This window comes from Dasypus novemcinctus, chromosome 21 (genome assembly GCF_030445035.2).
Source record: "Dasypus novemcinctus isolate mDasNov1 chromosome 21, mDasNov1.1.hap2, whole genome shotgun sequence".
NCBI classification, from domain to species: Eukaryota; Metazoa; Chordata; class Mammalia; order Cingulata; family Dasypodidae; genus Dasypus; species Dasypus novemcinctus.
Window position 1 is genome coordinate 64638235 of NC_080693.1, and position 14807 is coordinate 64653041.

At 42.8% G+C, this 14807-nt stretch overlaps 1 long non-coding RNA gene and 1 pseudogene across 2 annotated transcripts in view; one reads left to right on the plus strand and one right to left on the minus strand.

Moving 5' to 3' along the window:
- LOC131275064 (uncharacterized) overlaps window positions 1-14807 on the plus strand; it is a 360126-nt gene that overhangs the window by 187912 nt on the left and 157407 nt on the right. The window lies entirely within an intron of this gene.
- Window positions 9781-13597, minus strand: LOC131275061 (RWD domain-containing protein 1-like; annotated as a pseudogene).

Consider the following 14807-nt stretch of genomic DNA (forward strand, 5'->3'; position numbering starts at 1 on the left):
ACAGGTGGAACCTTCTCCAGTACAGCAGGAAGCATCAGCTCAGCCACTGGAACCTGCTGAACAGGTTGAAAGTGCTCCAGGTCAGCAAGAGGCCTCAGCTCAGTCTCTGCAGCTACCTGAAGAAGTTGAACCTTCTCCATTCGAGCAGGACAGTACAGGTCCAGAGCCCTCTATGGGGGTTATAACTCAAACTCCAGCTCCAGGCCAGGGCCCAGCTCATTACTCAAACTTGCCAAGTGGTACACTTGGAACTGCGGATCTACAGGATACCATAACTCCAGAGCCCACTAAAGAGGCTGAACCTTCTCTAAGCCAGCAGGAGACCCCGGGTCAACCACCAACACCCCCTGAAGAAGCGGAACCTTCTCCAATCCTACAGGAAGGCCCACCTCAACCTCTAGAGCACTCAGAAGAAGCTGGACTTTCTCTAGACCAGCAGGAGGTCCCAGCTCACCCTGCAGATACCTCTGAGGAAACTGAACCTTCTACAACCCAGCAGGAGACCTCAGGGCTTCCAACTCTCCCTCCACCCTCTCCACATCAACAGGAGGAGTCAGTTCAGCTTCCAGAGCCTACAGGGGTATTGGAGCTATCACCAATGCAGCAAGAGGCTCCAGTTCAGCCTCCAAAACCTGCTGCAGAAGCTGAATATCCACCAATCCAGCAGGATTCCACAATTCAGCCTATACAACGCAATGAGACGCTCAGCCCTTCTGCAGGCTAGCCAGAGACCCCATTTCAGCCACCACTGGCCCCTAATGAGGTTGCAGCTCACCCTGCAGTGCATGATGAGATGACAGTTTACCCTCCAGGTCTGCATCAGCCTCAGCATGTAAACTTGCCCCATGTTACAGTTAAGCCTGTGGATCTGATACTTACGATAACTCCTGAACCCACTACAGAGGTTGTATCACCCATGGCCCAGCAGGAAGCACCAGCTCAGCCACCAGAGCTTCTGAAGGAGAGTGAACCTTCTCCAGTACAACAAGTGGCCCCAGGTTACCCTCCAGAGCCCCCTGAGTCAGTAGAACCACCTACAGTACAACAGGTGACACCAGCTCAGTCCCCAGTTCCCCTCAAGGAAGGTGAATTTTTGCCTGTCCAGCAAGAGGCTCAGACCTCACCACTGGAGCCCACTAAGGAAGAGGAACCTTTTCCAAACCAACAGGAGTCTCAGGCTCAGCCTCCAACACCCCCTAAGGAAGTTGAACCATCTCCAACCCAGCAGGAGTCTTCAGTTTATGCTCCAGAGCCCACTGAAGTTGAAAGTTCTCCAGCCCAGATTGAGACTCCAACTCAACCTCCAGAGGCTCATGAGGTGGAAATGTTACCTCCAGGTCACATTCAAGCTCAGCATCCAGTATTCTCCAATGTCACAGTTAAACCAGTGAATCTGCAACTTACCATAACACCAGCTCAGTCTCCAGAGCCCCCTGAGGAGTTTGAGCCATCTCCAGTCCAGCAGGTAGTACCAGCTCAGTCTCTGGAGCTACCTAAGGAGATGACACCTTCCCCAACTCAGCAGGTCCCTCAGGAGTCTCAGGATCACTCCCCAGAGCCACAAAAGGATCAGGTGGTGACTCTTCAGCCTCCTGGCCAGGATGAAGCTCAACATTCAAACTTACCAGTGTCACCCTTAAACCTGTGGATCTGCAGGTTACAATAACTCCAGAGCCTACTGAGGAAGGTGGGCCTTCTCCAGTCCAACATGTGACTCCACCTGTTCCTCCAGAGCTCACTGAGTTGGCAAAACCTTCCGCAACCCAGCAGGAGTCTCTATCTCTGCCTACAGAAATGTCCACAGAGATTGGACCTCCTCTAGTCCAGCAGGAGTCTCCAGTTCAGTTTCCAGAGCCTGCTACTCACAGTATAGCTCAAGCCCCAGTGCATCAAGAGGTGACAATTTCACCTCAAAGTCAGGATGAGGCTCAGCATCCAGTCACAGTTAAACCTGTGGCTCTGGAGCTTACCATAATTCCTGAGCCTGCTAAAGAGATTGAATTTTCTCCAGTTCAGCAAATTGCCCCTGCTCAGACTCCAGAACCCCTGAAGGAGAATAAAACTTCTCTGGTCCAGCAGAAAACCTCAGCTCCATTTCCAGAGCCCCCTAAGGAAGTAGAACCTTCTCCAGTCCTGCAGGAGGCCCCAGGTCACCTTCCAGAGCCCTCTGAGAAAGAGGAACCCTTTCCTGTCCAACAGTTGACCTCGGCTCAGCCTGCAGAGTCTTCTAAGGAGGTGGTATCTTCTCCAATTCAGCAGGAGACCCCAGCTCAGCCTTCAGAGATTCCACAGAATGCGGAATCTTCTTCGTTCCAGCAGGTAACCCTAGTACCTCCTGCATATCCTCCTGAGGAAGTTGTAACTTCAGAACCCACTAAGGAGGCTGGATACTCTACAGCCCCACAGAAAACTACCGTTCCTTCTTCAGAGCTTCCTGAGATGACTCCTCCACCTTCAGACCAGGTTCAAGCTCAGCATCCAAACCTGACAGAAGGCACACTCAAACCTGTGGATTTGGAGCTTTCCATAACTCCAGAGACCAGTAAGGCAGTTGAATATTCTACAACCCTGCCCAAAACTACAGTTTCTTCTCCAAAGCCCCCTGAAGTGGCCCCTCCACCTTCAGATCAGGTTCAAGCTCAGCATCCAAACCTGACAGAAGTCACACTCAAACCTGTGGATTTGGAGCTTTCCATAACTCCAGAGACCAGTAAAGCAGTTGAATATTCTACAACCCTGCTCAAAACTATAGTTTCTTCTCCAAAGCCCCTGAGGTGACCCCTCCACCTTCAGACCAGGTTCAGGCTCAGCATGCAAACCTGACAGGAGTCACAGTTAAACATGTTGACCTGGAGCTTCCTGTAACTCCAGAACCCACTATGGAGGTTGCACCTTCTCCAACCAAGCAGGAGTCCCAAACTCAGCCTCTAGGACTTCCTAAGGAGACAGAAGCTCAACCTCCAGCTTTTCAGGAGCAGACAGTTCTGCCTACAAGTAAGGAGCAAGCTCAGCAATCAAGCTTGTCCAGTGTCACAGTTCAGCCTTTGGATCTGAAGCTTACCGTAAACCCAGAACCTACTACAGAAATTGAACATTCTACTGCCCTGGAGAAGACTACAGCTCCTCCAACACACCTTCAGGTGACATTTCCACCTTCAGATGAGATTCAGGTTCAGAATCCAAACCTGACTACAGTCACAGTTAAACCTGTGGATCTGCAACTTACCATAATTCCAGAACACAATACAGAGGTTGAACCTTCTCCAACCAAGCAGGAATCTTCAACTCAGCCTCCTGAGTCTCCTCAGGTGGTTATACCTCAACTTGCAATATATCACGAGGTTACAGTTCCACCTCCAGGTCAAAATCAATCTCAGCATTCAAATTTGCCCAATGTCACTGTTAAATCTGTGGACCTGGAGGTCACCATAACTTCGGAACCCACAAGTACAACTTCTTCTCCAGAGCTCCCTCAGGTTGCCCCTCCACTTCTAGATCTGATTCAGGCTCAGCATCCAAACCTGACAGAAGTCACTGTTAAACCTGGGAATCTGGAGCTTACCATAACTCCAGAATCCAACATGGAGGCTCAACCTCCTCCAACCAAGCAGGATCAAGTTCAGCATTCAAACCCACACTTGCCCAGTGTCACACTTAAACCGAAGGACCTGGAGGTCACTATAACTCCAAAACCCATAATGGAGGTTGAACATTCCACTTCCCTGCCTGGGGTAGAACTTCCTCCTCCAAACCAGGTTCAGACTCTGCATCCAAACCCGACTATAGTTCAACCTTTGGATATAGAACATTCCATAACTCAGCACCCAAGGTCATCAGAAGCAGATACCGTCCCTCCATCTACTCTATATTCATCGGTACATTCTACAAATTACCCCCCAGAACAGGCACGGACAGGTTTGCCTGTGCAACAGGAACAGAACTTTGCTGCAAATTACCTCCCCAAACAGGCAAGGACAGGTTCACCTGTGCAACAGGAACAGACTTTTGCTGCAAATTACCCCCCAGAACAAGCAAGGACAGGTTTACCTGTGCAACAGGAACAGACTGTTGCTGCAAATTACCCTCCAGATCAGGCACAGATGGGTTTAACTGTGCAAAAGCCACAGTCTCCCACCCCAAAAAAGGTGTATACAGGTTTAATTGTGCAACAGGGACAGAATGTCACCACGACCATCAACATATGCAAGCTCTGTACCTGCAAAGATGAGACACTGGACTGTTCTGGCTTGAGCCTACAGCAGAGGCTCCACAGAATCCCTGTGCTAGACCCCAGCACCTACAATGGCACCTTCACCATCTTGTAAGAATTGCCTTTCTTCTTCTGGCCTCTACAGTCTGCCTCTTAAGCACACACAGCAGCCTCTTCAAGGTTTTCTTGGGCCTGCTTCATCTCCCCAACATACACTGGCTTACTGTCTATTTTTATCTTTTCTTTGCAACTCTCCTTCTCACTATTGTGCCCCTTTGTCCAGCCTTGCAGTTGTGATTGCCTTTGTTCTTTTCCCTTACCCATATTATTTAGCCCCATCATTTCATGCCTTAATCTCTGCTCTACTCCCCTTTTTGCTCCATTCTCTTACAGAAGCATGTCCCTTTCCCCACCTCATTGCTGATGATACAACAAAGTGGTTAAGAGCAGAAATTCTGAAGTCAGGCTGCCTGGGTTTGAACCCAGCTCTGTCATTTATCAGCTTTGTAACCCTGGGCAAGTTATTTAACTCTGTGATGCAGTTTCCTTAGCTGCAAAATGGAGGTTATAGTAGTTACTATCTCATAGGATCATTACATGATTTAAATGAGTTAATACATGTAATACATCACATACCTAACATAAATGTGAACGTTAGCTATTATTAATACTCAATCACTCAGTAATGCTCAAACCTTGTCTTTGTCCCTGACTTTCTATATATAGCACCTGTTAGTGCCCAACCTAGGGCTAGGTACTGTGGGAGCCACAGAAGCATAAGACATTGTCTCTGGAACCTGACAATGACAGGTGAGAAGAAAGGGAATATGCATAAAAAGGGAAGTGATATACTAAAAGAGATGCAGACCATAGGTGCTGTAATTCACCAAAATCTGTCATCACCACAGTGTGCAGGTCTAATAAAACCCTGCATGTACAAGATGAAACCTTAGCTTGGGCTTAAAGAGTGGCTAAGATTTGTAAACAGAAAACTAGGGAGTATAACTAGGCTAAGCCTGAAGGGATGATCAGAATTTAGTAGACTAATCTGGCTGCAGTGTTGGGTTAGGAAGCAATGAAAGATAAGATTATGAAAAATATTGATTATCAGCTATAGGGGTTTGAATGTTATGCTACAAGATGTGTAGAACTATTGAATGTTTCAAGTAAGAGAAATTATTAAAATAGGAAGATTATTTTAAAATCGATATATAGAGCAATCTAGAGAGAAGAAATCTTGATTTGGGAGACCAAGCAGAAAGTTCTAGCAAAAGCTAAGGGTAAATGAGAAGGGGATGGATCAAAGTGGTTGTGATAGGAATGAAAAGAAACTATAAAGCAGTACTATAAAGGGAGAATGGGCAGGGTTTGGTGATTGACTCTAGGAGTTGGGGACAGGGTAAACAGGAAGAAGAAAAATCAAATATGAAACAAAACAAAGCAAAACAAATATGACTCCAGGGATGATTAGGAGAATGATCATGAATCAGCAGATGGAAATATCGCTGTCAGGAAGGACAGCCAGTTTGAGGGACATGAGTTTAGCTTTTAGGCTTCTTTTATAGGTGAGCATAAAGCAACAAGAAGGTTCCTGATTGAGTGCAAATGTCCACTGGGCAGATGGGCAGAGAAGTGCGGTCGGTACGTCCTGTCCGGTGGACGACGGGGAAGGAGAGGCCTACGCTCCTGCGGGGGCTCGCAGGCGTGGAGGGCAGGAGAGGCCTAGGCTCCTGTGGGGGCTCGCAGGCGTGGAGGGCGCGCGGCGGAGAAACCACCACGGAGACGAGGTGAGCACACAGGTCTAATTTATTAAGGGAAGTACATGTGTTTATATAGGGTTACGGGGGAGTGAGCAGGGGACTGATTGGCTGTGGCCAAAGGGGGATTGGATTGGCCGTGGCGAGCAGTTGGTGGGGGGAAGAGGCAGATTCTAGGTTGGTGAAGGGGCGGCACCGGCGGGAAAGGGGGACGGGGCTGGGAGTGATTGGTAGGGACTAGTTCCTTGCCTTTTATGGTGTGGCTTGTGCTGTGGCTTGACAGTGCGGGAGGGGGGATGTGAGCGTAGGCAGCTTCTGCTGGCTATCAGCAAGCAGGTGTCATTTGCCTGGGCGGGGCCGAGGGCAGTGCGCCCTTTCCATGGCTGAGGGCAGTTCACGCGTTCCACCCGCCCTACACCCGAGTGGTGAGCTGCGCATATCCCCCACTGGGCGCGGCTATGCTTGCCAGCCAGACTTCAGCCTGCCTCACCTCAGACAAGTGTCTGTTTTGACTTACTTCTCTCTTTTCAAAAAAATTTTTTGAAATATATCACTCATATGTAAACAATGTATAATAATTGTGAACTTACAAACCAAACATATATAACATAACTTTTCTTTCTTTCTTTCTTTCTTTCTTTCTTTCTTTCTTTCTTTCTTTCTTTCTTTCTTTCTTTCTTTCTTTCTTTCTTTCTTTCTTTCTTTCTTTCTTTCTTTCTTTCTTTCTTTTCTTTCTCTCCCTCTCTCTCTCTCTCCCTCCTCCCCTTCCCCCTCCCCGCCCGCCCTGCTTGTCTCTTGTTTGTTCTCTGTGTCTATTTGCTGCGTCTTCTTCTTTGTCTACTTCTGTTGTTGTCAGTGGCACGGGAATTTGTGTTTCTTTCTGTTGCGTCACATTATTGTGTCTGCTCTCCGTGTGTGCGGCACCATTCTTGGGCAGGCTGCACTTTTTTTTGCGCTGGGCGGCTCTCCTTATAGGTGCACTCCTTGCATGTGGGGCTCCCCTACACCAGGGACACCCCTGCATGCACGACACTCCTTGCACACATCAGCACTGCACATGGGCCAACTCCACACGGGTCAAGGAGGCCCGGGGTTTGAACCGCGGACCTCCCATGTGGTAGACGGACACCCTAACCACTGGGCCAAGTCCTCTTCCCACCATGACTTCTTTCTGACATCCCAGAAACAGTGTATCACTGTTTTGATTTGATGAACTCAGTAGATAAGCTGTTGCTGAGGGAAGAGAACAGAGCTAAAGGTCAAGATTCAAACTCCTCCATGGAGTTAGTGGTCACAACTGAACCTCGGACATTTAAACATCTCTTCAACACGTGTCATTCATAGATACAGTCCCACTGCATTAAAAAAAAAAAGCCATAACTCTATGGGATAAGTGAAAGTGAAAGTTCCTCTGCCCCTTCTTCCCATTTCCACCTTCCTCCATACCACATGTAAGATGACTCGTGTTAACATTTTGCTGTGTGTCCTTCCTACAGATCTTTTTCCTTTGCATTGACATACATATATGTATTCTTAGGTACTTTTTCCCCTGATTAGGTAATGCTTTACTCCTTGCTCAATGATTTGCACTGTCTCTGAGCAATATGGCTAAGAGATTTTTATGCATCAATATATAATATCTCTAATTTCTAATTGCCCTTGCTATCCCAACACATGTAAAAGTGTGAACAGTGGGCACTTAGCCAAAGTTTTGGAGTTTCCTGGCATGTGGTTTCTTTATACTTATTTGTTGATAATGACAAAGGAGAAGAAATTGGACTAATAGGAAGTTCAGTTTCTGAGATGGCCCTATCATTTGTGCCACTGATCCCATAGTATTTCTTTATTAATTGTGCAAATTTGGAAGCTGACCACTGTAGAAATTGGAAAGCTGGTGTTTTCTGCTTTTAAGAGATTTCCCATGAGGTTGCCATGATTCTTTACACTTAGTCTTTTCATTCTTTTCCTACTTATTCAAGGATATGAAATGTGTTTCTTCACAGAAATTTCCGAGGAAACTCTATTTCTTACATTGATGAAAATGTATGGAAGGGATATCCCTGGGTTGAGAAACTGTGAGTATATTCTCTCCAAATCTGACTACAGAAAACTAACTGCATTGTAAGACCCTTCTTGGTCCAGAATTTTGAGGTCAATACCTCTGAGAAAAGGTATTTTCCCTCCTCTATATCCAAAATCAACCTCTACTGATTGCAACTTATGGTTATTTTACAAATATATAGGGTAGAACATCTTCAAAATAAGAAAGAGCCATTTGAATTTGTGTTTCGTTATACAAGTAATAGATGATTATATTCTCAATGTATACAAGTGAAATAAGAGATATAGTAGAAATTCTTCTCAGCTCTTAATCCCCCACCCCTGAAATACTGTTACTCTGAGTTTGGTTTGTGTCTTTCCAGACCTTCTTTCATGCATTTGCCTACATACATATTTACAATAGGTTCATTATGCAGTCTTTTCTCTTCCCTGTATAAACTGTACCATCCTGCAACTTGTTTCTTTCACTTCCTGATGTCTTAGATTTCTTTCCTTTCCAGGATATAGAGAGTTACCTCATTCATTTAAATTCCTGCATAGTATTCCATAGTATCGATGTATCACAGTTCATTTAATGATTACTGTATTGACAGATGTTTAGAGTGTGTCCAGTAGCCTTATTACGTGCATTGCTGCAATGAACATCCTTTACGTACTTCTTTGTGAACATGGGCAGGTGTTTCTGGAGAATAGGTACCCAGAAATGAAATTGTTGGGTGAAGACTAGGTAAATATAAAAATTTAGTTGCTCTCCAATAAAACGTCCCAACACACACTCCAATCATCAGGACATGGCAGCATTCATTTCCCCACTCTTCACCACTTTATGGTCTCCATCCTTTTCCTGACCTGATGGGTTAATAAAAGTGATGCCATCTGAATCAGTATTCTCATAATTATGAGTTTAAATATCTTTAAATGTATATTTTACTTTCATCTTTATTGCCATAACATAACACAACATAACATTTCCTGTTTTAGGCACATTCAAATATACAATTCAGTGGTGTTGATTATATTCATAATGTTGTGCTATACTATCGCCACCATCCATTACCAAAACTTCTCCATTATCCCATATAGAACCTCTGTACCCATTAAGCATGAAGTCCCTGTTCTCCACCTCCATGCCTACCACTTGTACCCTGAAATCTACTTCTGTCACTATGAATTCGCATGCTATAGTTATTTCATGTCAGTGAGATCATACAATATTTGTCCTTTTGTGTCTGGCTTATTTCACTCAGCATGATGCCTTCAAGGTTCATTCTTGGTGTAGCATGTATCAGAACATCCTTTGTTTTTCAGCTGCATGACATTCCATTGTAAGCTGATAACACATTTTCTTTATCCATTCATTCATTGATGAACACTTGGACTACTTTAAACTTTAGGCTCTTGTGATTAATGCAGCTATGACCATCAGTATACGGATTCTTTCCAAGTCCCTGCTTTCAATTCTTTGGGGTATATACCTAGAAATGGGATTGCCAGGTCATATGGAAATTTTGTACTTAATTTTCTGAGAAACTGCCAAACTGTTTTCCACAGAGACAGCACTATTTTACATTCCCACCAACAATGCTCAAGCATTCCTCTTTCTCTGCATCTCTGCCAAAACTTGTTGTTTTCCATTTTTTAAAAAATAATAGGCATACAAGTGGGTGTGAAGTGGTACCTTGTAATTTGGATTTGCATTTCCCTAATGGATAATGATGTGGAGCTTCTTTTTATGTGCTTTTTGACCACCTGTATATCTTCTTTTGAGAAATGTCTATTTAAGCCCTTGGTCCTTTTTTTAAAATTGGGTTATTTGTCTTTTTCTTATTGCGTTGTAAAAGGTTTTTTCATATATGCTGGATAGTAAACCCTTATCAGATATATAATTTCCAAATATTTTCTCCCTTTCTGGAAGTTGTCTTTTCACTTGTCCTTTGATGCACCAAAGTTTATAAATTTCATGAATTCCAATTTATTTATTTTTTTCTTTTGTTGCTCATGCTTTCAGTGTAAAGTCTAAGAATCCATTACCCAACACAAAGTCCTCAAGATATTCCTCTGTTTCTTCTAGGACTTTCATGGTTTTAGTTCTTATATGTAGGTCTTTGATATATTTTGAGTTAATTTTTGGATATGGTGTAAAGGTCCACTTTCATTCTTTTGCAAGTGGATCTCCAGTGATCCCAGAACCTTTTGCTGAAGAGACCATTCTTTCCCCATTGAGTGAACTTGGCACCCTTGTCAAAAATGCATGAGTCACCATGAGTAGAAAGGCAACCAATTTGACAGCAAATAGCTGAGATCCCTCCTTAATATGGGAAAGGAGGAGGAGGAAAGGCCTTAAAAAGGTCTACCCCGGGGCCCCACATTGTGTGTTTCTTGCCTGGAGCATGCCTGCACCCATGTCTTGTGTGTGTACTTTCCCTTTCTCTCATTTTTCAATTAAAAAACACCAATGACTCATAGATGTGAGGGTTTATTTCTGAACTCTCAGTTCTTTTCCAATGGTCTATATGCCTGTTTTTATGCCAGTACCACACTGTTTTGATTACTGGAGCTTTGTATTAAGTTCTGATATCAGGAAGTATGGGTACTCCAACTTTGTTCTTTTTGAAAGTAGCAACCTTTGACTTCATTGAGCCTTTCTGTTATTTGTCTACTCTTTATTTCATTTCTCTCCATTCAGATGTTCACGATTTACTTCCTTCTGCTCGGTTTGGGTTTCGTTTGCCTTCTTTTCCAGCATTCACAGCTATAAATTTCCCTCTGAATACTGCCTTTATTGCAGTCCATAAGTTTGGGTATGTTTGTTTTCCTTTTCACTTGTCTCTAGAGATTTCCTAATTGCCCTGGTGATTTCTTTTTTGACCCCTTGGTCAAGAGTATATTAATTTCTGCATATTTGTGAATTTTCCTATTCCCTCTCTGTAACTGATCTCTAGGTTTATTCCATTGTGGTTGGAGTAGATACGCTGTATGATTTCAATATTTTGATTTATTAAGACTTGTTTTGTGACCTAACAAATGATCTATCCTAGAGAAGGATCCATATGCTCTCGAGAAGAACGTGTATTCTGCTGTTGTTCCCTGAAGTGTTCTATGTGTATGTGTCTGTTAGAGCTCATTGGTTTATAGTATCACTCAAGTCTTCTATTTATTTCCTTATTGATCTTCTCTCTAGATGTTCTATCCATTATCGAAAGTGGTGTATTGAGGTCTACTATTAATATGGAACCTTCTAATTCTCCCTTCAAAACTATCAATATTGCATCATGTATTTTGGGTCTCTGCTGTTAGGTGCATATATGTTTCAAATTGTTATATCTTCATGATGAATTGACCCTTTTATTAATATATAGTGTCCTTCTTTGTCTCTTTTAACTTAAAGTCTATTTTGCCTAGTATTAGTATAGACACACTAGCTCTCTTTTAGTTACCATTACATGGATTTTTTTTTTTTTGCCATCCTTTCACTTTTCAACTCTCATTTGTCTTTGGATTTAAGGTGTGTCTCTTATGAACAGCATATACTGGGGTCCAGCTTTTTTTATACCCATTCTTCCAGTCTCTGCCTTTTAGCTGGAGAATTTCACTCATTCATATTTAAAGTAACTACAGAGAATGCAGATCTTTCTTCTGTCATTTTGCTATTTCATTTTTCTAAGTCTCATACATTTTTGTCCCTCAAGTCTTCCATTACTGCCTATTTTTGTATTTAATTGTTCTTTTGTAGTGACTCATTTAGAGTCCCTTATTTCCTTTTGGATATATTTTTCAGATGTTTTTTGTGGTTGCTGTGGGCTTAAATTTAACATTTTATTCTATAAAATTTCGTTTATGGAATACCAACTTTGATAGCATACACAAACTATGTTCTTGTACCTCTCTGTCCCCCGTCTTTGTGTTGTTCTTGTCTTTATAAAGTATGTGACAAAGGTATAGATGCATCATTACTTTTTATGCATTTATATTTTAGAACCTGGAAAAAGTGAAAAGTTGAGTTACAAATCAAAAATAGTATTAGCATTTATAATTACCGCTATATTTACTTTTATATTTACTTTTACCAGAGATCTTTATTTATTTATTTATTTTCAAATTTTAAGGTCAGTTTATTAAGTTCAATGTTGAAAGTTATCAGAAGAGTGTTCTCTTGAAAATCATTTTTTCTTAGAATAAAAGAAAAGGAAAATCAAAACTCTCTCAGCAGATGCTGTAGCAGTCAAGCATCTCTGCAGATAGGGACAGTTTATCAGTCAGTCGAGTCACTCTCTGGGTTGGCAGGATTAGAGTCTGGGTCATTTTCATCATCCTCCAGCTCCAAATCATCCATTTTCTGGAATAAAGATTCATCTACCTCCATGTTGTTTCCAGCATCCTCCAAGATATGGAACATGTCAAGATTATGACAGATGTTTCAGATACCTGCTTCCCCCTTAATTAATTTCTTCCTGCTTGTTCTTCTTTTATTCATTTCTTTTTTTTTAATTATTTAAAAATTTCCCCCTTTTTTAAAAATTAAAAAAAGGTTTTTATTATTTATTTCTCTCCCCCCCCCCATTGTCGGCTCTCTTTGTCCTTTCCTTGTGTGTTCTTCTGTGTCTGCTTGCATTCTTATCAGATGGCACTGGGAATGTGTGTCGCTTTTTGTTGGGTTATCTTGCTGTATCAGCTCTCTGTGTGTGTGGCACTACTCCTGGTCAGGCTGTGCTTTTTTCACATTGGGTGGCTCTCCTTGCATGGTCCACTCCTTGCATGTGGTGCTCCCCAGCACGGGGGACACCCCTGCATGGCACAGCACTACTTCCACGTGGCAGCTCTGCATGTGGGCCAGCTCACCACACAGGTCAGGAGGCCCTGGGTACAGAACCCTGGACCTCCTATATAGTAGGTGGACAATCTATCAGTTGAGCCACTTCCGCTTCCCTCATTCATTTCTTTTTAAACTCTAAGAGCTCTGCATCATACTTGACCTTCCAACTTAAGAAATTCTCAATTGTGATAGGAGTGCCAAGAAATAATTGCTTTTCACCTTCTTCTGCTTCTTTTTCTTTTTTTTCTTTTCTTCTCTTCTAGTTTTTACTTGACCTACTATTTCATTTAATTTTTCTTGCACAGTAGACACTAAAGTAAAGATCTTACCATATTAAGATTTTCTTCTCCCCATCATGCTAATAATTTTAAAACATCTGTGACATCATTATTGTCTAGATTTTCCTGGGAGAATATTTCATAAAGGAGAGCTTAACCTGGGTGTTTTTCACTATATGTAAACTTCAGTGTAGTCTGGACAGTTAAGACACAATAGTTTGATGTGCATAACTTAAAATGTCAAGTATAGAGAAATCAACATATCTGGCGAATCAGTCCTTAATTTACAACGTGTCATTTAATAATAGCATCATTTTCTCCAGCCTTGGATGTCACAGTAATGATAAAGCTGGGTGGAATTTCTGATAATACTGTGAAGGAGTCGGGGTAGATGGACTCCAGAGCTTCCAGCTCATTGCACTGCTTCTTGCCATAATCTGTCATCATGACCCTCACCTCAGCCCATGGATTGCCCACACTGCGAGACAGTGCCGTACAGCCAAGACAGCAGCTGCGCCAGGAGCAGACCGCCACCCAGGAGGCTCTTTATTTCTTTTTGCAGCCTCTGTTTAGTGTTTAGTGTTCTTGACTTTCAACCTGAGGAACTCCCATTAGCATTGGTTGTAAGGCAAGCCTAGTGGTCATGAACTGTTTCAACTTTAGTTTATCTGGGAATGTCTTGATCTCTCCCTCATTTTTTTAAAGGAGGTACTGGGAATTGAACCCAGGACCTCATATATGGGAAGCAGGTGCTCAACCATTGAGCTACACCCACTCCCTCTCCTTCATTTTTGAAAGACATTTTCTCCAGATATAGAATTCTTGATTGGCAACTATTTTCTTTCAGCATTTTGAATGTCATTCCACTGCCTTCTTGCTTTCAAGAAGAGATGAGAAATTGGCACTTAATCTTATTGAGGCTTCCTTGTACTAATGTATTTCCTCTCTCTGCAGGATATTCTCTTTTTCTTTGGCATTTGATAATGTGTCTGGATGTGGATCTCTTTGAGTTTATCCTGTTGGGAGTTTGTGGAGCTTCTGGGATGTGTATATTCATTCCTTTAGTTAAGCTGGGGAAGTTTTCAGCCATTACTTCTTTGAGTATTCTTTCTGCCCCTTTCTCTCTTGCTTCCCCTTCTGGGCCTTCCGTAATGTATTTATTGGTATGCTTGGTAGTGCCCCATGAATCTCTTAGGCTCTGTTCACTTTTCTTCATTCTTTTTGCTGCTTCTTCTTCAGACGAAATCACTTAAATTGTCTTATCTTCAAGTTCACTGATTCTTTCTTCCTACAGCTCCAATCTGCTGTTGAGCCCCTCTGGGAATTTTTTATATCAGTTAGTGGCTCTTCAGCTCTAGATTTGTTTGGTTCCTTTTTTATCATTTCTATCTCTTTATTGAAATTCTCTGTTGTGTCATGTATCTTTTTCCATATATGGTTTAGTTCCTTGTGTTTTAACTCTTTAAGCATATTTAAGACCACCTTTTTTGGAAGTGGCTGTGGCTCAATCAGTTGGGCTCCCATCTACCATATGGGAGGCCCTGGGTTTGCGTCCCACAGCCTCCTTGTGAAGGCAAAGCTGGCCCATGTGCCTCAGAGAGATGATGGTCCCTGTGCCATGGAGAGCTGATACAGCAAGATAACACAACAAAAAGGGAGACAAGCAGACACAGAAAAATGGGCAGCAA